Source organism: Heptranchias perlo, chromosome 12 (genome assembly GCF_035084215.1).
Source record: "Heptranchias perlo isolate sHepPer1 chromosome 12, sHepPer1.hap1, whole genome shotgun sequence".
In the NCBI taxonomy this organism is placed as follows: Eukaryota; Metazoa; Chordata; class Chondrichthyes; order Hexanchiformes; family Hexanchidae; genus Heptranchias; species Heptranchias perlo.
In genome coordinates, this window is record NC_090336.1 from 70,084,866 (window position 1) to 70,109,567 (window position 24,702).

At 48.1% G+C, this 24,702-nt stretch overlaps 1 protein-coding gene across 2 annotated transcripts in view; it reads right to left on the bottom strand.

Moving 5' to 3' along the window:
• Nucleotides 1–24,702, bottom strand: part of ppfibp2b (PPFIA binding protein 2b) — a 270,248-nt gene that overhangs the window by 240,431 nt on the left and 5,115 nt on the right. Inside the window, exon 1 of one of the 2 annotated variants that reach the window (XM_067994223.1) lies at nucleotides 17,178–17,484. The exons of the other annotated variant lie outside the window; for it this stretch is intronic. The gene's annotated coding sequence lies outside the window, so the exon portion shown is untranslated. Of the gene's footprint in view, nucleotides 1–17,177; nucleotides 17,485–24,702 lie in introns of those variants that run through there. 2 annotated transcript variants of the gene reach the window in all.

A 24,702-nucleotide genomic window follows, 5' to 3' on the forward strand; every position in this document is an offset into this window, starting at 1 on the left:
AGAGATGGGGGGGTAGAGCTGGGGGAGGTTACAGAGATGGGGGGGAGGAGGTAGAGCTGGAGGAGGTTACAGAGATGAATTGGGGGAGGTAGAGCTGGAGGAGGTTACAGAGATGAATTGGAGGAGGTAGAGCTGGAGGAGGTTACAGAGATGAATTGGAGGAGGTAGAGCTGGAGGAGTTTACAGAGATGGGGGGAGGTAGAGCTGGAGGAGGTTACAGAGATGGGGGGGGAGGAGGAGGTAGAGCTGGAGGAGGTTACAGAGATGAATTGGAGGAGGTAGAGCTGGAGGAGGTTACAGAGATGAATTGGAGGAGGTAGAGCTGGAGGAGGTTACAGAGATGAATTGGAGGAGGTAGAGCTGGAGGAGGTTACAGAGATGAATTGGAGGAGGTAGAGCTGGAGGAGTTTACAGAGATGGGGGGAGGTAGAGCTGGAGGAGGTTACAGAGATGGGGGGGGAGGAGGAGGTAGAGCTGGGGGAGGTTACAGAGATTGGGGGGGTAGAGCTGGAGGAGGTTACAGAGATGGGGGGGGAGGAGGAGGTAGAGCTGGGGGAGGTTACAGAGATTGGGGGGGTAGAGCTGGAGGAGGTTACAGAGATGAATTGGAGGAGGTAGAGCTGGAGGAGGTTACAGAGATGAATTGGAGGAGGTAGAGCTGGAGGAGGTTACAGAGATTAATTGGAGGAGGTAGAGCTGGAGGAGGTTACAGAGATGGGGGGGAGGAGGTAGAGCTGGAGGAGTTTACAGAGATGGTGGGGGAGGAGGTAGAGCTGGAGGAGGTTACAGAGATGGGGGGAGGTCGAGCTGGAGGAGGTTACAGAGATGAATTGGAGGAGGTAGAGCTGGAGGAGGTTACAGAGATTGGGGGGAGGTAGAGCTGGAGGAGGTTACAGAGATGGGGGGGGAGGAGGAGGTAGAGCTGGAGGAGGTTACAGAGATGAATTGGAGGAGGTAGAGCTGGAGGAGTTTACAGAGATGGGGGGGGAGGTAGAGCTGGAGGAGGTTACAGAGATTGGGGGGGTAGAGCTGGAGGAGGTTACAGAGATGGGGGGGGAGGAGGAGGTAGAGCTGGAGGAGGTTACAGAGATGGGGGGGTGGGAGGAGGTAGAGCTGGAGGAGGTTACAGAGATCGGGGGGAGGGGGGTAGAGCTGGATGAGGTTACAGAGATGGGGGGGAGGAGGTAGAGCTGGAGGAGGTTACAGAGATGAATTGGAGGAGGTAGAGCTGGAGGAGGTTACAGAGATGAATTGGAGGAGGTAGAGCTGGAGGAGGTTACAGAGATGAATTGGAGGAGGTAGAGCTGGAGGAGTTACAGAGATGAATTGGAGGAGGTCGAGCTGGAGGAGGTTACAGAGATGGCGGGAGGTAGAGCTGGGGGAGGTTACAGAGATGAATTGGAGGAGGTAGAGCTGGAGGAGGTTACAGAGATGGGGGGTGGGGGAGGTAGAGCTGGAGGAGGTTACAGAGATGAATTGGAGGAGGTAGAGCTGGAGGAAGTTACAGAGATGGGGGGGGAGGTAGAGCTGGAGGAGGTTACAGAGATGGGGGGGAGGAGGTAGAGCTGGAGGAGGTTACAGAGATGAATTGGAGGAGGTAGAGCTGGAGGAGGTTACAGAGATGAATTGGAGGAGGTAGAGCTGGCGGAGGTTACAGAGATGGTGGGGGAGGAGGTAGAGCTGGAGGAGGTTACAGAGATGGGGGGGAGGAGGTAGAGCTGGAGGAGGTTACAGAGATGAATTGGAGGAGGTAGAGCTGGAGGAGGTTACAGAGATGGGGGGGAGGAGGAGGCAGAGCTGGAGGAGGTTACAGAGATGAATTGGAGGAGGTAGAGCTGGAGGAGGTTACAGAGATGGGGGGTGGGGGAGGTAGAGCTGGAGGAGGTTACAGAGATGAATTGGAGGAGGTAGAGCTGGAGGAGGTTACAGAGATGGTGGGGGAGGAGGTAGAGCTGGAGGAGGTTACAGAGATGGGGGGGAGGAGGTAGAGCTGGAGGAGGTTACAGAGATGGGGGGGAGGAGGTAGAGCTGGAGGAGGTTACAGAGATGAATTGGAGGAGGTAGAGCTGGAGGTGGTTACAGAGATGGGGTTGGGGGAGGTAGAGCTGGAGGAGGTTACAGAGATGAATTGGAGGAGGTAGAGCTGGAGGAGGTTACAGAGATGGGGGGAGGTAGAGCTGGGGGAGGTTACAGAGATGGGGGGAGGTAGAGCTGGAGGAGGTTACAGAGATGGGGGGGGAGGAGGTAGAGCTGGGGGAGGTTACAGAGATGAATTGGAGGAGGTAGAGCTGGAGGAGGTTACAGAGATGGGGGGGGGAGGAGGTAGAGCTGGAGGAGGTTACAGAGATGGGGGGAGGAGGTAGAGCTGGAGGAGGTTACAGAGATGAATTGGAGGAGGTAGAGCTGGAGGAGGTTACAGAGATGGGGGGGAGGAGGTAGAGCTGGAGGAGGTTACAGAGATGAATTGGAGGAGGTAGAGCTGGGGGAGTTTACAGAGATGAATTGGAGGAGGTAGAGCTGGAGGAGGTTACAGAGATGGGGGGGAGGAGGTAGAGCTGGAGGAGGTTACAGAGATGAATTGGAGGAGGTAGAGCTGGAGGAGGTTACAGAGATGAATTGGAGGAGGTAGAGCTGGAGGAGGTTACAGAGATGAATTGGAGGAGGTAGAGCTGGAGGAGGTTACAGAGATGAATTGGAGGAGGTAGAGCTGGAGGAGGTTACAGAGATGGGGGGGAGGAGGTAGAGCTGGGGGAGGTTACAGAGTTGAATTGGAGGAGGTAGAGCTGGAGGAGGTTACAGAGATGGGGGGGAGGAGGTAGAGCTGGAGGAGGTTACAGAGATGAATTGGAGGAGGTAGAGCTGGAGGAGGTTACAGAGATGAATTGGAGGAGGTAGAGCTGGGGGAGTTTACAGAGATGAATTGGAGGAGGTAGAGCTGGAGGAGGTTACAGAGATGAATTGGAGGAGGTAGAGCTGGAGGAGGTTACAGAGATGGGGGGGGGGAGGTAGAGCTGGAGGAGGTTACAGAGATGAATTGGAGGAGGTAGAGCTGGAGGAGGTTACAGAGATGGGGGGGGAGGAGGAGGTAGAGCTGGAGGAGGTTACAGAGATGAATTGGAGGAGGTAGAGCTGGAGGAGGTTACAGAGATGGGGGGTGGGGGAGGTAGAGCTGGAGGAGGTTACAGAGATGGGGGGGAGGAGGTAGAGCTGGAGGAGGTTACAGAGATGAATTGGAGGAGGTAGAGCTGGAGGAGGTTACAGAGATGAATTGGAGGAGGTAGAGCTGGAGGAAGTTACAGAGATGGGGGGGGAGGTAGAGCTGGAGGAGGTTACAGAGATGAATTGGAGGAGGTAGAGCTGGAGGTGGTTACAGAGATGAATTGGAGGAGGTAGAGCTGGAGGTAGAGCTGGAGGAGGTTACAGAGATGAATTGGAGGAGGTAGAGCTGGAGGAGGTTACAGAGATGGGGGGGGGAGGTGGAGCTGGAGGAGGTTACAGAGATGAATTGGAGGAGGTAGAGCTGGAGGTAGAGCTGGAGGAGGTTACAGAGATGAATTGGAGAAGGTAGAGCTGGAGGAAGTTACAGAGATGGGGGGGGGAGGTAGAGCTGGAGGAGGTTACAGAGATGAATTGGAGGAGGTAGAGCTGGAGGTGGTTACAGAGATGAATTGGAGGAGGTAGAGCTGGAGGTAGAGCTGGAGGAGGTTACAGAGATGAATTGGAGGAGGTAGAGCTGGAGGAGGTTACAGAGATGGGGGGGGGAGGTGGAGCTGGAGGAGGTTACAGAGATGAATTGGAGGAGGTAGAGCTGGAGGTAGAGCTGGAGGAGGTTACAGAGATGAATTGGAGGAGGTAGAGCTGGAGGTAGAGCTGGAGGAGGTTACAGAGATGAATTGGAGGAGGTAGAGCTGGAGGAGGTTACAGAGATGAATTGGAGGAGGTAGAGCTGGAGGAGGTTACAGAGATGGGGGGGGGAGGTAGAGCTGGAGGAGGTTACAGAGATGAATTGGATGAGGTAGAGCTGGAGGAGGTTACAGAGATGAATTGGAGGAGGTAGAGCTGGAGGAGGTTACAGAGATGGTGGGGGAGGAGGTAGAGCTGGAGGAGGTTACAGAGATGGGGGGGGAGGAGGAGGCAGAGCTGGAGGAGGTTACAGAGATGAATTGGAGGAGGTAGAGCTGGAGGAGGTTACAGAGATGAATTGGAGGAGGTAGAGCTGGAGGAAGTTACAGAGATGAATTGGAGGAGGTAGAGCTGGAGGAGGTTACAGAGATGGGGGAGAGGAGGTAGAGCTGGAGGAGGTTACAGAGATGAATTGGAGGAGGTAGAGCTGGAGGAGGTTACAGAGATGGGGGGTGGGGGAGGTAGAGCTGGAGGAGGTTACAGAGATGGTGGGGGAGGAGGTAGAGCTGGAGGAGGTTACAGAGATGGTGGGGGAGGAGGTAGAGCTGGAGGAGGTTACAGAGATGGTGGGGGAGGAGGTAGAGCTGGAGGAGGTTACAGAGATGGGGGGGAGGAGGTAGAGCTGGAGGAGGTTACAGAGATGGGGGGGAGGAGGTAGAGCTGGAGGAGGTTACAGAGATGGGGGGTGGGGGAGGTAGAGCTGGAGGAGGTTACAGAGATGAATTGGAGGAGGTAGAGCTGGAGGAGGTTACAGAGATGGGGGGGAGGAGGTAGAGCTGGAGGAGGTTACAGAGATGAATTGGAGGAGGTAGAGCTGGAGGAGGTTACAGAGATGAATTGGAGGAGGTAGAGCTGGAGGAGGTTACAGAGATGGGGGGAAGAGGAGGAGGTAGAGCTGGAGGAGTTTACAGAGATGAATTGGAGGAGGTAGAGCTGGAGGAGGTTACAGAGATGAATTGGAGGAGGTAGAGCTGGAGGAGGTTACAGAGATGAATTGGAGGAGGTAGAGCTGGAGGAGGTTACAGAGATGGGGGGGAGGAGGTAGAGCTGGAGGAGGTTACAGAGATGAATTGGAGGAGGTAGAGCTGGAGGAGGTTACAGAGATGGGGGGGGAGGAGGTAGAGCTGGAGGAGGTTACAGAGATGGGGGGGCCGCGAGGCCAAAGAGTGATGTGAACACGAAGGTTAGGATTTTAAAATCGAGGTGGTCGGGGACTGGGAGCCAATGTCGGTCAGCGAGCACAGGGGGTGATGGGTGAACGGGATTTGGTGAGAGTTAGGATACGGGCAGCAGAGTTCTGGATGAGCTCGAGTTCATGGAGAGTAGAAGATGGGAGGCCTGCCAGAATTCCTGAAACTATCTTCAGGCTAGTGCAAAGAAGTAAAATCTGGATGAAACCAGGTCTAATCTGGTTTACATAGTGGACCGCATAAACCATATTAGGTACAGCCTGAACATGACAAGGACAGAGCTCAGCAGTCTCTGGGTGGAGGTTAGGAGCAAGAGATAGGAGGGGGAAAAAAGTGAAAGAGAAAGATTGGCTCAGACACAAACCCAATTCCCAGCTTCCCTGAGGCACACATGCACAATTTTCCATGCAGACTAAATGTTAGCCCTGCCTCACGCTATTTACAGCTTGTTGTGATGTGAACTGACACAAAGGCAAGGTACACAGAAGATGCATCGATTGGATCCTTTTCTGCATTATGAACATAGGAACAGGAGTAGGCCATTCAGCCCCTCGTGCCTGCTCCGCCATTTGATAAGATCATGGCCGATCTGTGATCTGACTCCATATACCCGCCTTTGGCCCATATCCCTTAATACCTTTGGTTGCCAAAAAGCTATCTATCTCAGATTTAAATTTAGCAATTGAGCTAGTATCAATTGCCGTTTGCGGAAGAGAGTTCCAAACTTCTACCACCCTTTGTGTGTAGAAATGTTTTCTAATCTCACTCCTGAAAGGTCTGGCTCTAATATTTAGACTCCTGGAATCCTCAACCAGCGGAAATAGTTTCTCTCTATCCACCCTATCCGTTCCCCTTAATATCTTATAAACTTCGATCAGATCACCCCTTAACCTTCGAAGCTCCAGAGAATACAACCCCAATTTGTGTAATCTCGCCTCGTAACTTAACCCTTGAAGTCCGGGTATCATTCTAGTAAACCTACGCTGCACTCCCTCCAAGGCCAATATGTCCTTCCGAAGGTGCGGTGCCCAGAACTGCTCACAGTACTCCAGGTGCGGTCTTTTTTACTTCCCTACTACAACACCACTGCAAACTCTGACAGAAGTTCTGACCCGACACGTCTGTCCAACACCATGTCATCCAGCGCACTCCAAAAACAAATCCGATCAAGGGTTAAACCCAACGTGGAATGCATTGCCTGGAAAGGGCGGTGGAAGCAGATTCAAAGGTAACTTTCAAAAAGGGAATTGGATAAATATTTGAAGGGGTGAAATTTGCAGGGCGATGGGGAAAGGGCAGGGGGGGGGTTGGAGTGGGGCTGATTGGATCGCTCTTTCAAGGAGCTGGCACTGACACAATGGCCTCCTTCTGTGCTGTACGATTTTACCGATATTCATAGTTAACTTTTTCCCCAGCTCTCTCACCCACCCGTTTCAATCGGGCCCATTAAGGCGGCCTACGAGCTTGCTGTCCCCAGTCCTGATTCAGGATCACGCATCGCTAATGCTGAACTCTCACACGCCCTTCGAACTCTAGCAGATTGTACGAAAATACCAATCATGGGACAGCTAAAAGGGTTAAATTATGAGGGCAGGTTGCATGGACTCGGCTTGTATTCCCTCGAATATCGAAGATTAAGGAGTGATCTAATTGAGGTGTTTAAGATGATCAAAGGAGCTGACATTTCTCTATCTGCCCTATTTCCTCTTGTGGGGGAATAACCTTAAAATTAGAGCCAGGCCGTTCAGGGGTGATGTCAGGAAGCACTTCTTCACGCAAAGGGGAGTGGAAATCTGGAACTCTCTCCCCCAAAAAAGCTGTTGAGGCTGGGGGTCAATTGAAAACTTCAAAACCGAGATCGATGGATTTTTGTTAGGCGAGGGTATTAAGGGATACGGACCTAAGTTAAGATACAGATCAGCCATGATCTAATTATATGGTGGAACAGGCTCGAGGGGCTGAATGGCCTCCACCTGTTCCCTACGTGTGCGTCGTTGCTCTGGGGGACATTCTGCTCGACGGGACATTCTAGTTTTACAATCTTTTCTGCACCTTCAAAAAAGTAGAAATGTTCCAATAGGGGATTCGCAGAGGGACAGTGTACACCAAGCAGCAGAAGCCTTAAGAGAATCGATCAAGGACATGGGTCATGCAAAGCCAATTCCCCGCTTCCCCAGAGGCGTAGTCACAAGTTTCCATACGGACAAAGGGCTAAGCCTGCCTCACGCTATTTATACTTTGTTGTCATAGGAACTGACGCAAAAGGCAAAGGTCCACAGGAGATGCATCGATTGGGATCTCTTCTGCAACGTGAAGATCTTCCCGAAATTTGTCTCTTAGCAGTTTGCTCCCTTTATTGTAACAGAACTCCAGCTCTGGGTATCTCATTACTTTTCCCACATGTCCAAATATAAAAAAGGGACAGCACCACAGGGAATCATTTTCCACTTTGAGAACCGCCAGCTTTTATTCTTCCCATACCTCTCCAGACCAAACTTTAATTGCCGTCCAATTACCAAAGGCAAAAACATGTTCGGCACCTAACAACAGAGCTTTATTTTAGGCTGTTTGATGTTGATTGAAAACATGCAACAAGCTTTGACTGAACAGTATCAGGTAAAAAGTCACTATTAACAGAAGAACGAACGAACTTTCATTCATATAGCGCCTTTCACGATCTCAGGACATCCCAAATGTGCTTTACAGCCAATGAGGTACTTTTGAAGCGTAGTCATTGTAATGTAGGAAACGCGGCAGCCAATTTGCACACAGCAAGCTCCCACAAATGTAATAATGACCAGATAATCTGTTTTAGGTGATGGCCATAGCAACACAGGAACAGGATTAGGCCATTCAGCCCCTCGTGCCTGCTCCGCCATTTGATAAGATCATGGCTGATCTGTGATCTAACTCCATATACCTGCCTTTGGCCCATATCCCTATTGGTTGCGAAAAAGCTATCTATCTCAGATTTAAATTTAGCAATTGAGCTAGTATCAATTGCCATTTGTGGAAGAGAGTTCGAGGGATAAATATTGGCCAGGGTGAACTCCCCTGCTCTTCTTCAAAATAGTGCCGTGGAGTCTTGTACATCCACCTGAGGGCAGACAGGGCCTCAGATCGCATCCGAAAGACGGTACCTCAGACAGTGCAGCACTCCCTCAGTACTGCACTGAGAGTGTCAGCCTAGATTTTGTGCTCAAGTCTCTGGAGTGGGACTACGAACCCACAACCTTCTCACTCAGAGGAGAGAGTGTTACACACTGAGCCATGGCTGAACACCCATATGGTTGGGATTGTGGCAGAAAATTCATTTGCAACACTGTAGTCCCTCCAAATCCATGCTATGACCCTACTGAAGGACGTTGCCAGTTTATCAATACATACAGTACAACAGCATTCGGGGGTATGGTAGTGTGGTGGCTATGTTACAGGACTAATAATCCAGGGGGTAGTTTGAGAACTTGAATACAGTTGAAAAAAAATTGGAACAAAACAAGGTGATATCTGTAAAATTGACCAGATTGCAGTTAAAAACCCAACTTGCTCACTAATGTCCTTGAGGGAAGGGAACCTGCTCTCCTTACCCAGTCTGGCCTAGGTATGACTCCAGTCCCTCACCGATGTCGTTGACTCTTAACTGCCCTTTGAAGAGGCCCAGCAAGTCACCTCAGTTGCATCAAACCCGTTAGCAACAGTTCAAGAAGGCCCACCACCACCTTCTCAGGGCAACTCGGGGGATGGGCAATAAAGGCCGGCCTTGTCAGCGACGCCCACATCCCGAGAATGAAAAAAGAAAACAGGAGCAAATCACATTTCTGCTCCATGTTTTTTCTTTATTTATTCGTTCATGGGATGTGGGCGTCGCTGGCAAGGCCGGCATTTATTGCCCATCCCTAATTGCACTTGAGAAGGTGGTGGTGAGCCGCCTTCTTGAACCGCTGCAGTCCGTGTGGTGACGGTTCTCCCACAGTGCTGTTAGGAAGGGAGTTCCAGGATTTTGACCCAGCGACGATGAAGGAACGGCCGATATATTTCCAAGTCGGGATGGTGTGTGACTTGGAGGGGAACGTGCAGGTGATGTTCCCATGTGCCTGCTGCTCTTGTCCTTCGAGGTGGTAGAGGTCGCGGGTTTGGGAGGTGCTGTCGAAGAAGCCTTGGCGAGTTGCTTCAATGCATCCTGTGGATGGTAGACACTGCAGCCACTGTGCGCTGGTGGTGAAGGGAGTGAATGTTTAAGGTGGTGGATGGGGTGCCAATCAAGCGGGCTGCTTTGTCCAGGATGGTGTCGAGCTTCTTGAGTGTTGTTGGAGCTGCACTCATCCAGGCAAGTGGAGATTATTCCATCACACTCCTGACTTGTGCCTTGTCGATGGTGGAAAAGCTTTGGGGAGCCAGGAGGTGAGTCACTCGCCACAGAATACCCAGCCTCTGACCTGCTCTTGTAGCCACAGTATTTATATGGCTGGTCCAGTTAAGTTTCTGGTCAATGGTGACCCCCAGGATGTTGATGGTGGGGGATTCGGCGATGGTAATGCCGTTGAATGTCAAGGGGAGGTGTTAAGGCCCTAACGATTCACTGTATTTATTAACGACTTAGATGACAGGATAGAGAGCCACATATCCAAGTCTGCTGGTGACACAAAGACAGGCAGCATTGCAAGCAGTGTAGATGGAAGCATAAAATTACAGAGAGATATCAATAGGTTAAGTGAATGGGCAAAACTGTGGCAAATGGATTTCAATGTTAGCAAGTGTGAAGTCATCCACTTTGGAACTAAAAGGATAGATCAGAGTACTTTCTAAATGGTGAAAAGCTCAAAACAGTGGAGGCCCAAAGAGACTTAGGGATCCATGTACATTGATCGTTAAAATGTCATGGACAGGTACAGAAAATAATCAAAAAGGCTAATGGCATGCTGGCCTTTATATCTCGCGGACCTAGAATACAAGGTTGGAGAAGTTATGCTGCAGCTATACAAAACCCTGGTTAGACCGCACCTGGAGTACTGTGAGCAGTTCTGGGCACCACACCTTCGGAAGGACATATTGGCCTTGGAGGGAGTGCAGCGCAGATTTACTAGAATGATATCTGGACGCCAAGGGTTAAATTACGAGGAGCGATTACACAAACTAGGGTTGTATTCCCTGGAATTTAGAAGTTAAAGGGGTGATTTGATTGAAGTTTAAGATATGAAGGGGAACTGATAGAAAGATGGTGGTGAGCCGCCTTCTTGAACCGCAGCTGTAGTGCTGAAGACTTGTGCTCCAGAACTAGCCGCTCCTCTAGCCAAGCTGTTCCAGTACACCTACAACACTGGCATCTACCCGACAATGTGGAAAATTGCCCAGGTATGTCCTGTTCACAAAAAGCAGGACAAATCCAATCTGGCCAATTACCGCCCCATCAGTCTACCCTCAATCATCAGCAAAGTGATGGAAGGTGTCGTCGACAGTGCTATCAAGCGGCACTCACTCACCAATAACCTGCTCACCGATGCTCAGTTTGGTTTGGGCCAGGACCACTCGGCTACAGACCTCATTACAGCCTTGGTCCAAACATGGACAAAAGAGCTGAATTCCAGAGGTGAGGTGAGTGACTGCCCTTGACATCAAGGCAGCATTTGACAGAGTGTGACACCAAGGAGCCCTAGTAAAATTGAAGTCAATGGGAATCAGGGGGAAAGCTCTCCAGTGGCTGGAGTCATACCTAGCACAAAGGAAGATGGTAGTGGTTGTTGGAGGCCAATCATCTCAGCCCCAGGACATTGCTGCAGGAGTTCCTCAGGGCAGTGTCCTTGGCCCAAACATCTTCAGCTGCTTCATCAATGACCTTCCCTCCATCATAAGGTCAGAAATGGGGATGTTCGCTGATGATTGCACAGTGTTCAGTTCCATTTGCAACCCCTCAGATAATGAAGCAGTCCGTGCCTGCATGCAGAAAGACCTGGACAACATCCAGGCTTGGGCTGATAAGTGGCAAGTAACATTCGTGCCAGACAATGACCATCTCACCACCTCCCCTTGACATTCAACGGCATTACCATCGCCGAATCCCCCACCATCAACATCCTGGAGGTCACCATTGACCAGAAACTTAACTGGACCAGCCATATAAATACTGTGGCTACGAGAGCAGGTCAGAGGCTGGGTATTCTGTGGCGAGTGACTCACCTCCTGACTCCCCAAAGCCTTTCCACCATCTACAAGGCACAAGTCAGGAGTGTGATGGAATACTCTCCACTTGCTTGGATGAGTGCAGCTCCAACAACACTCAAGAAGCTCAACACCATCCAGGACAAAGCAGCCCGCTTGATTGGCACCCCATCCACCACCCTAAACATTCACTCCCTTCACCACCGGCGCACTGTGGCTGCAGTGCGTACCATCCACAGGATGCACTGCAGCAACTCGCCAAGGCTTCTTCGACAGCACCTCCCAAACCCGCGACCTCTACCACCTAGAAGGACAAGGGCAGCAGGCGCATGGGAACAACACCACCTGCACGTTCCCCTCCAAGTCACACACCATCCCGACTTGGAAATATATCGGCCGTTCCTTCATCGTCGCTGGGTCAAAATCCTGGAACTCCCTTCCTAACAGCACTGTGGGAGAACCTTCACCACACGGACTGCAGCGGTTCAAGAAGGCAGCTCACCACCACCTTCTCAAGGGGCAATTAGGGATGGGCAGTAAATGCCGGCCTTGCCAGTGACGCCCACATCCCATGAACGAATAATAAAATAGATTTTTGTTAACCAAAAGGGATATGGGGCTAAGACGGGTTTTGCAGTTCGGTCACAGATCAGCCATGATCTCGTTCAATGGCGGAACAGGCTTGAGGGGCTAAATGGCCTTATTCTAAGATTATGCCCCCTAGTTCTAGTTTCACCCATCCTTGGGAACATCCTTACCGCATCCACCCGATCAAGCCCCTTCACAATCTTATATGTTTCAATAAGATCGCCTCTCATTCTTCTGAACTCCAATGAGTCGAGTCCCAATCTACCCAACCTCTCCTCATATGTCCACCCCCTCATCCCCGGGATTAACCGAGTGAACCTTCTCTGTACTGCCTCGAGAGCAAGTATGTCTTTTCTTAAGTATGGAGACCAAAACTGTATGCAGTATTCCAGGTGCGGTCTCACCGAACAAATATTCAAATCAACTCCAGATAGGTTTAGAAAGTAGCGAGACTGCCTTCTTGGTGTGGCCGGGGGAGATGGTCAGGAGTGCAATCAAACGCCACTTCCCTCCGTTTCTGTATTGTACCATTAAAGCAGTCAGATTTACTTATTTTTGTTCGTTCTTGGGATATGGGCCTCAGTAATACACTGGGAGTGTCAGCCTGGATTATGTGTTCAAGTCTCTGGAGTGGGACCACGAGCACACAATCTTCTGACTCAGAGGCAAGCGTGCTAATACTGAGCCAATGCCGACACTAGACGAGTCCAAATGCTCAGCTATTAACAACTGAAAAATCTATCGTTTACTGCGAGTGCAGAATTTCATGTAAAAATGCCCAGTATTGACAATACCCGTTCTTTATTGGCCAAAGGCAGCTTTTACATAATTATTGAAAAGGACATAGCATTCGGTGATGATAACCCGTTCTGTTCATCGGTAAAGGATTGACTGCGTCTGACAAACTTCACATTATAAAAAGGATTTTATCCTATTTCTATATGTGATTACGCAGAGTGTCCATTGACACCACTGCGTCAGCGAATGAGCTAAAGGTGGAGTGGGACTTATGGCAAAACTCGCAGCAAACAGTCTACTTACCCAGCAGAGTGCACTACAGTAGAAAGTCTAGATATGACAACTGTATTGCATGTTTTTTGCGACAAATTTTATGAATAAAGTATATTTTTTGAAAAAAAAATGTCTCGAGTCTATTTAAACAGAGCCTCTACAAACTACAGCAAACAGAATCCATGATCAAAGTAGGGTGTTTACGTCTCCTGATAAAAGCAGGACGATTTCTCCCTCAAATTGCAGTGAGCAGAGGATAGTTACAAATTATGTGCGTAAATTCAATTCCAGTCACTTACAGCAGCGAGCAGTATCCAGGCGTCACTGGCGGGGTAAATTTCCCAATCGTCTGCATTTTGGCTGTATGCGACCAGGAGTGCCCCCACAATTTTGAGCTCAATGCAGTGAGCCTCTGCTTGGTTGGATATTTCGGGGCCTTGGTGTAAAGCTGAGGATATTACAGAACTTCTGACCAGTGATAATGAAACATGCAAAACCTATCCAACTGGCAACGTTCAATTCCCCACCCTTCAGGCTCCCCAGTGTGTCACTCAGTCGATTACAGAGAGAGTCTCACCCCTCCCAGTTGATTGCTTCACTGATATCAACACAAGATTAGCCAAGCACAAAGCAACTACCTCAAGGTAACTCCCAACACATGAATCTTTTATAATCGAAAAACAGGTTTTAACAACGGGGCTGAACACACACCAAGAAGAAAGAGAACAGAAGTTTAACCCACGCTGTGCTGGAGCTTTAAAACCACCTCTTGTAACATCACCCCAGAAATGGCAGTAGAGCGTCAAGGTAAATGACTTGCGTTTATATAGCACCTTTCATGACCTCAGGACATCCCAAAGCGCTTAATAGCCAATGAAGTACTCTTGAAGTGTAGTCACTGTTGTAATGTGGGAAACACAGCAGCCAATTTGTGCACAGCAAGATCCCACAAACAATGAGATTAAATGACTAGATAATGTGGGTTTTTTTTAAAGTGATGTTGGTTAAGGGATAAATATTGGCCAGGACACCGGGGAGAACTCACCTGGACGTCTTCAAAATAGTAGCCGTGGGATCTTTCACATCCATTTAAGAGGACAGGGCCAGACAGGGCCTTGGTTTAATGTCTCAACACTCCCGTGTCAGCCTAGATTATATGATCAGGTCCTTGGAGTGGAAAGCTGAACCCCACAACCTTCGTGGCCCTCAGGGAGGTGAGAGAGTGCTACCCACTGCGCCATGGCTCAGCACCAAGGCCGAGCTAAAAAAAGAGATCTTCCTGTACGATTCTCGATAGGCGCAGCACATTGAAGTGCAGTGCGCATGGGAGGCAGCTGCCCCTCTTTAATATGGATTCAGCAGTTTAACTTTAGAGAAAAAAAAGTGGTGAACTTTGCAACCTTTTCAAGGTAAAAAAAAACACTTGGCGGATCGCAGGGTAGTACCTCGAAGGTCAGTCAGCGACGATGGAGAGGTTGAGAGTCTGGCTCTCTCTCTACATTTGAGGTGTAGTCATCAAAATCAGAATTGCATCCCCAGGTACAGCAGAGAGCCAGGTACTCCCACAAGAAAATGTCAGGATAAGAAAGGTATTAGGTCTCGGCTTAGAGCAGTTTTAACATGAAGAAAAATCGAACAGATTGGCTTGGATTCTAGCCTTGCATTACAGCAGAAGGAATAATGACCGCACCTGGAGTACTGTGAGCAGTTCTGGGCACCGCACCTTCGGAAGGACATATTGGCCTTGGAGGGAGCGCAGCGTAGGTTTACTAGAATGATACCCGGACTTCAAGGGTTAAGTTACGAGGAGAGATTACACAAATTGGGGTTGTATTCTCTGGAGTTTCGAAGGTTAAGGGGTGATCTGATCGAAGTTTATAAGATATTAAGGGGAACGGATAGGGTGGATAGAGAGAAACTATTTCCGCTGGTTGGGGATTCTAGGAGTAGGGGGCACAGTCTAAAAATTAGAGCCAGACCTTTCAGGAGTGAGATTAGAAAACATTTCTACACACAAAGGGTGGTAGAAGTTTGGAACTCTCTTCCGCAAACGGCAATTGATACTAGCTCAATTGCCAAATTTAAATTTGAGATAGATAGCTTTATGGCAACCAAAGGTATTAAGGGATATGGGCCAAAGGCAGGTATATGGAGTTAGATCACAGATCAGCCATGATCTTATCAAATGGCGGAGCAGGCACGAGGGGCTGAATGGCCTACTCCTGTTCCTATGTGTTTTCTGTATGAAGACCGTTAAATCATAGATGCAGAGGTCTCAATTGGTAATTCCTGGAAGCACTCATTTTGAATGCAACAACAACTTGCATTTATATAGCACCTTGAATGTCGTAAAACGCCCCAAGGCGTTCCACAGGAGCGACTATCAGACTAAAATTTAACACCGAGCAGCATAAGGAGATATTAGGACAGGTGACCAAACGATTGGCCAAAGAGGTAGGGTTTTAAGGAGCATCTTAAAAAGGGGGAGGGAGAGAATTCCAGAGCTTAGGGCCTAGATGGCAGAAGGCATGGCCGCCAACAGTGGGGCGAAGGAGATGGGGGATGCACAAGAGGTCAGAGTTGGAGGAGCGCAGAGATCTCGGAGGATTGTAGAGCTGGAGGAGGTTATCGAAATAAATAGGGAGGGGGCGAGGGCCATGGAGGGATTTGAACATGAGGATGAGAATTTTTTCTAAAAAAAAAAGAGGCATTGCCGGACTGGGAGCCAATGTAGGTCAGCGAGCACAGGGGGTGATGGGTGAATGGGACTTAGGAAACGGGGGCAGCAGGAGTTTGGATGGGAACACCAATTACATTTGGTGATAGAGGTATATAGAACTGACCCAAGGAACTCAACAGGGCAGCAGGCACATGGGAACACCACCACCTGCACGTTCCCCTCCAAGTCACACACCATCCCGACACGGAAATATATCGGCCGTTCCTTCATCGTCGCTGGGTCAAAATCCTGGAACTCCCTTCCTAACAGCACTGTGGGAGAACCTTCACCACACGGACTGCAGCGGTTCAAGAAGGCGGCTCACCACCACCTTCTCAAGGGGGCAATTAGGGAGACGGCCACATCCCATGAACGATTAATTAAAAAAAACTCTGCAGCAATAATCTCGCTAGTTATGTTTCAATTGTTTACGAAGCCCCTCACTTTACAAATTTACCACTGGGAAAAGGTTCAGGCAGCAGCTTTTAAAAGTGCAATGACTCACCACTGCAGTATCGAACCTATGTTGAGGTATGAGAATTGCTTTGCGACACACACCACCAGTCCAAGATTTGTCACAACTTTGTCACAAGATATTCAGGCATTTGTATCTAGCTCCTATCAGTCACACTCCACATATCACTTTGGTACAGATATAAAATTATTTCTTTTTTGAAAAAGCCAGGCAACGAACCGATGCTGGGTCCCCTCTTACCTGGAAACTCGCTGGTAGGTGGAATTGTCCCCTGACTTCAAATGTTTACACGTATCTATTCAACTTACAGGTGGCAGCAACGACTCAGTTGGAGGATTCTCGCCTCTGCATCAGAATGTCATGGGCTCAAGCCCCACTCCAGAGACTTGAGCACGTAATCTCGGCTGACACTGTACTGGAGGGAGTGCTGCACTGTCGGAGGGGCCGTCTTTCGGGTGAGATGTTAAACAGAGGCCCCGTCTGCCCTCTGAGGTGGATGTAAAAGATCCCATGGTACTATTTGAGTTCTCCCCGGTGTCCTGGCCAATATTTATCCCTCAACCAACATCACTAAAACGGGTCGTTATCTCATTGCGGTTTGTGGGATCTTGCTGTGCGCAAATTGGCTGCCACATTTCCTACATTACAACAGTGACTACACTTCAAAAAAAAGTACTTAATGCTTTGGGACACGAAAAGCACAATGTAAACGCAAGTTAATTATTTACTTGACGCACAGCCTTAAAAATATTTAGGGCAGGTTAGGAGTTAGACATCACAACTGTGATCAGATCTCAAACTTCGAGCTGTGAGCAACTTCATACGAGCTCTCATTAAAATGCTTGCTCTGTATCTGTTAAATACACTAATCCTTGCTCTTCTCTGATCAACGCAACATAAAAGCCACACAATCCCCCAATGCGACAGCCTTGCCCAGTGTTTCGTCGAAATTCCCAGTAGCTAATGGAGAATTTAATAAAAAATTACATTTTAAAAATGGATCCAGACCTTTTAACAAATAAGACTCTTAACCTTTACAGCAGTTGCATGCACATTTCAATGTCAATAATTATCTAATATAAAGAGAGTCAGGAAACATTAATAGTCGCTGTGAATTCGATAAACGCTCGCTCACCTTCTTGCCTCTGCTGTCGATAGGTGTCATGTCAGTGCAAACAGGCTACAAATTTAACAACACAGAATGAAATGGGACAGCCACACCAAAACCGCAGAGTCAGTTCCCAGGAGTTTGCACAAGAGCCACTTAGAAACTGCTCGATGTGAATCTTTCATTGAAACCACATCTGCCTTCCAGCAAAGTGAAAATCGAGCCACCCACACAGAACCCAACCTCTCCCAAATTAAAGTGTTCTGATTACCAGCTGACTCTCCAACGACAAGGCGCTACTTGACAGTTGTTGTCTGGTCGGTATGACAGGCCATGCCCGTCCCTCTCTCGAACCATTGTGCTCGCAGTGTGCTATGTAAAATCCATTCATACCCCCAAGCTACCCCACTGGTAACAGATACCGTGGGGCTGGGAGTTAATCCTGAAGGGTTGCACACTGAATGGACCTTGCTGGTCTGATGTAAGTGAGACCGGAGGTGCCCGAACAAAAGCAAGTCACTTGGGAGCTTCTCCCTGTAGTCAGAAGGAAAGTCGACCCAACGATACAGGATCCGCCTTGTTCTTTGCGCAGTGAAATCTGAATCCTGTACAGCACAGTGTGAAACTGGTCCCATTATTGGTTATGCATCGACGACTTAAATTTATATCACGCCTTTTACAGAGGACAACTTCCCAAGTCGCTTCACAGGAACTTGGAGAAAATAATTAGGAACAGGAGTAGGCCGTTCGGCCCCTCGTGCCTGCTCCGCCATTTGATAAGATCATGGCTGATCTGTGATCTAACTCCATATACCTGCCTTTGGCCCATATCCCTTAATACCTTTGGTTGCCAAAAAGCTATCTATCTCAGATTTAAATTTAGCAATTGAGCTAGTATCAATTGCCGTTTGCGGAAGAGAGTTCCAAACTTCTACCACCCTTTGTGTGCAGAAATGTTTTCTAATCTCGCTCCTGAAAGGTCTGGCTCTAATTTTTAGACTGTGCCCCCTACTCCTAGAATCCTCAACCAGCGGAAATAGTTTCTCTCTATCCACCCTATCTGTTCCCCTTAATATCTTATAAACTTCGATCAGATCACCCCTTAACCTTCGAAGCTCCAATTGTGTAATCTCTCCTCGTAACTTAACCCTTGAAGTCCTGGTATCATTCCAGTAAACCTATGCTGCACTCCCTCCAAGGCCAATATCTCCTTCCGAAAGTGCGGTGCCCAGAACTGCTCACAGTACTCCAGGTGCGGTCTAACTAGGGTTTTGTATAGCTGCAGCATAACTTCTGCCCCCTTGTACTCCAGTCCTCTAGATATAAAGGCCAGCATTCCATTAGCCTTCTTGATTATTTTCTGCACCTGTTCATGACACTTCAATGATCTATGTACCTGAACCCCTAAGTCCCTTTGGACATCCACTGGTTTTAACTTTTTACCATTTAGAAAGTAATTGACACTGAGCCAAAGGAGGGCATATTGGGACAAGTCACTGAAAGCGTGGTCAAAGACATAGCTTTTAAGGAGTGTCTTAAAAAGGAGAGGGGGATGGAGAGGTTTAGGGAGGGGGTTCCAGAGCTTAGGGCCTAGGCAGCTGAAGGCATGGCCGCCAACAGTGGGGCAAAGGGAGTGGGGGGAATGCACAAGTCCACAGTTGGAGGAGCGCAGAGATCTGAGGGTTGTCGGGCTGGAGGAGGTTACAGAGATAGGGAGGGGCGAGAGACCATGGAGGGATTTGAAAACAAGGATGAGAATTTTTTTTAAAAGCAAGGTATCGGTGGAACAGGATCCAAGATGTGGAGATGCCGGTGATGGACTGGGGTTGACAAATGTAAACAATCTTACAACACCGGGTTATAGTCCAACAGTTTTATTTGAAAATCACAAGCTTTCGGAGGCTTTCTTCTTCGTCAGGTGAGTGTGGGATTCCATGAAAGGTACCGCATATATAGTCAGAGAACAATGCCTGGTGATTACAGATAATCTTTCCAACTGCCCGTTGTCAAGGCAATCAAAGTGTTCAGACAGAGAGGTGTTACCTACAGGACCGCCGAATATAATATACAAGGAGCCAATGTAGATCGGTGAGCACAGGGGGTGATGGGAGAACGGGACTTGGCACGAGTTCGGATACGGGCGGCAGAGTTTTGGATGAGCTCAAGTTTATGGAGGGTGGAAGATGGGAGGCCGGCCAGGAGAGCATTGGAATAGTCGAGACTGGGACGTAACAAAAGCAGATGAGCTGAGGCAGGGGCGGAGACGGGCGATATTACGGAAGTGGAATTAGGAGGTCTTGGTGATGGAGTGGATATGGGGTCAGAAGCTCAGCTCAGGGTCATACAGGACGCTGAGGTTGTGAACAGTCTGGCCCAGCCTGAGACAGTGGAGTGGAATTTGTGGCTGAAGCCAAAGACAAAGGCTTTGGTCTTCCCCGTGTTTAATTGGTTATCGGAGCAGATGTGTTATTTTATGAGTTTTATCTATTGAAAGCTCCCTATATGCCCCTCGTCCCCAAATGAACTAGCTTCACACCTTGTATTTCTATAACATCTTTAGTTATGGGTGTGGGGGGACAAAGCTTGGTCAGAAAGAGCCTTTCCAGAATTCTGGTTGCAATGCCTTGGTTGCGTTCTGGTCGACTCCCTGTGGCCCGAACAAAGATTTCTAGTCATCTTGTGAGAAACTCTGAGCCTCTGGACAAACACACACCTGAAAACACTAGGAGATTGTGGTGGGGGGGGTGGGAAGGGTTGTAACAAGGCCTCCTTCTCCACAACTGGAAGATAAGCAAACTTGACATAAAATAACCCTTTACAGTGATTTTGCGAGGCCAAATTTCAATATCTAGAAACTGACAGTGTATATCTTATTTATGAGACACTTTGCTTGCTATTTTTGTGGAAGTAATACATTCTGTCCTTTGAAAACATGTTGTTCCCTTTAAAAGAGGAACAAATTGCATTGATATAGCGCCTTCCATGCCTCGGGATGTCCCAGAAGCACCTTACAGCCAAATGAGTTGCTTCTGAGTGCAGTCACTGTTGTTCTGTAGCAAAACATAGCAAGATCTGTTTTTGGAGGGATAAATGTTGGCCAGTACTCCAAGAGATCTGCCCTGGTCTAATCTTTGACTAGTACCATACGATCTTGTACATCCATCTGAGGGGCTAGACAGGGCCTCGGTTTAACATCTCATCCGAAAGACGGCACCTCAGACAGTGCAGCGTTCCCTCGGTACTGCACTGGATTTTGTGCTCAAGTCTCTGGAGTGGGGCTCGAACCCACGATCTTCTGACAGCAGATGTGAGAGGGCTCCCGACCAAGCCACCATGATTAGTTTAAACTTTGCCTGATGCAGCAATGCCGCACTGATCCTGATTAAATTAGCCTGGCATTGATCAGGGACAGTTCTGCATAAAGATGCAAGATAAAGTGTACGATAGTGGGGATTTTTTTTTTAAATATATAAAAACACACTAATTGATGGCTTCACAAATGATCTGAATTGGCTGAGGCTAAATCCACGGAACAGCCAACCTCAATAAGATTTTATTAGCTCAAAAGGAGAAGACAATTAAAAACCCATTTAAACACACAGTTACGTTTAATATTGAAAAAATCCAGGTCGAGATACATCTTAATTGTCTTCTAAATCAGAGACAGTGAGCAGACATGTTACCATGTGCAAAAAATTAAACGCTCTTAAAAATGTTCTTCACTGCACACTTGGGATAGTAGCCATGATGTGGAGATGCCGGTGATGGACTGGGGTGGACAAATGTAAGGAACTAGGGGGCATAATCTTAGAATAAGGGGCTGCCCTTTCAAAACTGAGATGAGGAGAAACTTCTTCACTCAGAGGGTAGTAGGTCTGTGGAATTTGCTGCCCCAGGAAGCTGTGGGAGCTACATCATTAAATAAATTTAAAACAGAAATACAGTTTCCTAGAAGTAAAGGGAATTAGGGGGCAGGAAATTGGACATGAAGCTGAGTTCGGATCGGTCAAGGCCCTGTGGGTGGTGGAGCGGGCCCAGGGGGTCCAGGAGACAGCCTCCAAAAGCTTGTGATTTTCAAATAAAACTGTTGGACTATAACCCGGTGTTGTAAGATTCCTTACGCTTGGGATAGAGGGAGGCGGAGAGAGATCCAGGCGATTAATAATACGTTTCTTTCATTGCACAAAACACATTTTTCAATACAATCATTTTCAATCCCCATCCCTCCCATTTCGAATCATGTAAATGAAGTCGACTCTCGCAGCTCATCAATAATCATCCATTTAATTATTACAGTGCAATAACCTCGTCAGAAACAATTAACCTCTCACTCTCGTCAGCTGCTCTGAAACATCAGACGTACAAAATCAATTGCTTGCTTAGGGACAACCCTACAGCTAGTTCTACTAATGCAGTCCATCAGGAGATTTATTCATTCACGGGATGTGGGCGTCGCTGGCAAGGCCGGCATTTATTGCCCATCCCTAATTGCCCTTGAGAAGGTGGTGGTGAGCCGCCTTCTTGAGCGAGATTTTACAACTGAGTGGCTTGCTAGGCCATTTCAGAGGGCAATTAAGAATCAACCACAGTGCAGTTAATTGCAGTTTTGCATTTCAAACCATAGGAAGGATACTGAGGGACAGTGGATATTCACTAGGATGCTGCGTGGCAGGAAGAAGTACAAATACAAAGAAAGACTTGAAAAATTGGACCTGGTTTTTTTTTTAGACCAGAGACGATTGGAGGGTGATTTGATAATGGCGTTTAAAATTATGAAGGGATAAGAACATAAGAAATAGGAGCAGGAGTAGGCCAATCGGCCCCTCGAGCCTGCTCCGCCATTCAATAAGATCATGGCTGATCTGATCCTAACCTCAAATCTAAATTCATGTCCAATTTCCTGCCCGCTCCCCGTAACCCCTAATTCCCTTTACTTCTAGGAAACTGTATTTCTGTTTTAAATTTATTTCATGATGTAGCTTCCACAGCTTCCTGGGGCAGCAAATTCCACAGACCTACCACCCTCTGAGTGAAGAAGTTTCTCCTCATCTCAGTTTTGAAAGAGCAGCCCCTTATTCTAAGATTATGCCCCCTAGTTCTAGTTTCACCCATCCTTGGGAACATCCTTACCGCATCCACCCGATCAAGCCCCTTCACAATCTTAAATGTCTCAATAAGATCGCCTCTCATTCTTCTGAACTCCAATGGAGTAGAGTCCCAATCTACTCAACCTCTCCTCATATGTCCACCCCCTCATCCCCAGGATTAGCCGAGTGAACCTTCTTTGTACTGCCTCGAGAGCAAGTATGTCTTTTCTGGGTCACTATAGATAGAAATCAACCACTTCCAATTATCGTGGGGTCTAGAATGGTGCACACAGCAAGCACCCACAAACAGCAATGAGATACATGACCAGGTAATCTGTTTTAGTGATGTTAGTTGAGGGATAAATATTGGCCCAGGACACCGGGGAGAACCCCCCTGCTCTTCTTCAAAAAAGTGCCATGGGATTTTTTACAGTCACCCGAGAGGGCAGACAGGGCCTCTGTTTAACGTCTTATCAGAAAGACGGCACCTCCGACAGTGCAGCACTCCCTTAGTAGTGCACTGGACTGTCAGCCTAGAATTAAGAGATGTTAAAGAAAAAAAGAGGAGTGTCACATGTTAACAAGAATTATAATAAATCGACAGGGGAACTCAGGTGAACTGACTATCTGAAGGATGCCACTTGTAATTTTATCTTTCAGACTGATCCATCAGTTCTCCTGCACAGCTCTGTTCCTGATTATCAATCATTATTAAATTGTCCCGCATAATGGGCGTTAATGTGAAATTGAAGTTAAAAGGACCCGATAAATATATGTTTAGAACTTAGGAGGCCATTCAGCCCCTCGAGCCTATTCTGCCATTCATTCATTTAGATCATGGCCAATCTGTATCTTAACTCAATTTACCCGCCTTGGTTCTGTAACCCTTAATCCCCTTACCTAACAAAAATCTTATCAAGCTCAGTTTTGAAATTTTCAATTGACCCCCAGCCTCAACACCTATTTGGGTGAGAGAGAGTTCCAGATTCCCACTCCCCTTTGTGTGAAGAAGTGCTTCCCGACATCACCCCTGAACGGCCTGGCTCTAATTTTAAGGTTATTCCCCCTTGTTCTGGACTCCCCCCACCAGAGGAAATAGTTTCTCACTATCTACCCCATCAAATCCTTTAATCATCTTAAAGGCCTCAATTAGCTCACCCCTTAATCTTTGGCTGCCTGAAAATTTCCACTAAGACGGGAATCCTGCTCCTCAAGTTACCCTGAAACCGTTCCTTTGAAACACACAAGTTTAGCATCCACCAGACATTCTATCGATTCCTTACTGCTTGCATGGTCCCCATTTGGCATTGGGACAGCAGGTCATATTGGGTCATTCATGCACAGCACCAAAAAACAGGGGTATAGCTTATATATCAAAGTACTGCCATAGCAACAAACTTAATAATGAAAATTATTCCCGCACAACTATGGAACAGAGAAGGTTAAGGGGAGATTTAATCGAGGTGTTCAAAACTATGAGGGGGTTTTGATTGGAGTGGATAGCGAGATACAGATCCCACTGGCAGAAGGGTCAGTAACCAGAGGACACAGATTTAAGGTAAGAGAACCAGAGGGGGAAAATGAGGAGACATTTATTACACTGTGAGTTACGATGATCTGGAATTCACTGCCTGAAAGGGAAGCAGATTCAATAGTAACTTTCAAAAGGGAATTGGATAAATATTTGAAAAGGAAAAATTTGCAGGGCTCTGGGGAAAGAGCAGGGGGGAGTGGGACTTATCGGATAGCTCTTTCAAAGAGCCAGAACAGGCACGATAGGCTGAATGGCCTCCTTCTGTGCTCTGTGATTCTATTCTATGAATATCATAGTTATGCCGACACTTGAGATAATTGATTCATACTCTCCCTTTACAGGAATATTAAAAAAATGCGCCAAGCTGCCGAATTCAGGTTTGAAGCATCTTGAGATGGGCGAGCATCATGCACTCTGTACACCTAGGGAGTGACGGAGGGAGTAGGGTAGGCCAGAGGTGTAGAAGAAATAATGTCAACAGCAACATCATCCTGAAATACCTTTGAGCGCCTCCTAACGGCCAATGGCAAGGGGAGTTGGCGCAGGCCCAAGAGCGAGTCATCTGTTCATCTGTTCACACTCTTGGGCACGGACTGCATTCGTTGCGAGGCAACCTGTGGAGCGTCGACCTTAGCTCAGTGGGTAGCACTCTCGTCTCCGATTCAGAAGGTCGTGGGTTCAAGACCTACTTCAGAGACTTGAGCACGTGATCCAGGCTGACACTCCAGTGCAGTACTGAGCGAGTCAGAGGTGCCGTCTTTCGGATGAGATGTTAAAACGAGGCTCCGTCTGCCCTGGGATATACAAGATCGCGCGGCACAATTTTGAAGACGACCAGGGGGAAAAACCCCAGTGTCCTGGCCAACATTTGTCCCTCAATAGAAATCTCCAAAAACAGATCTTGCTGCGTTTGGCTACAGAACAACAGTGA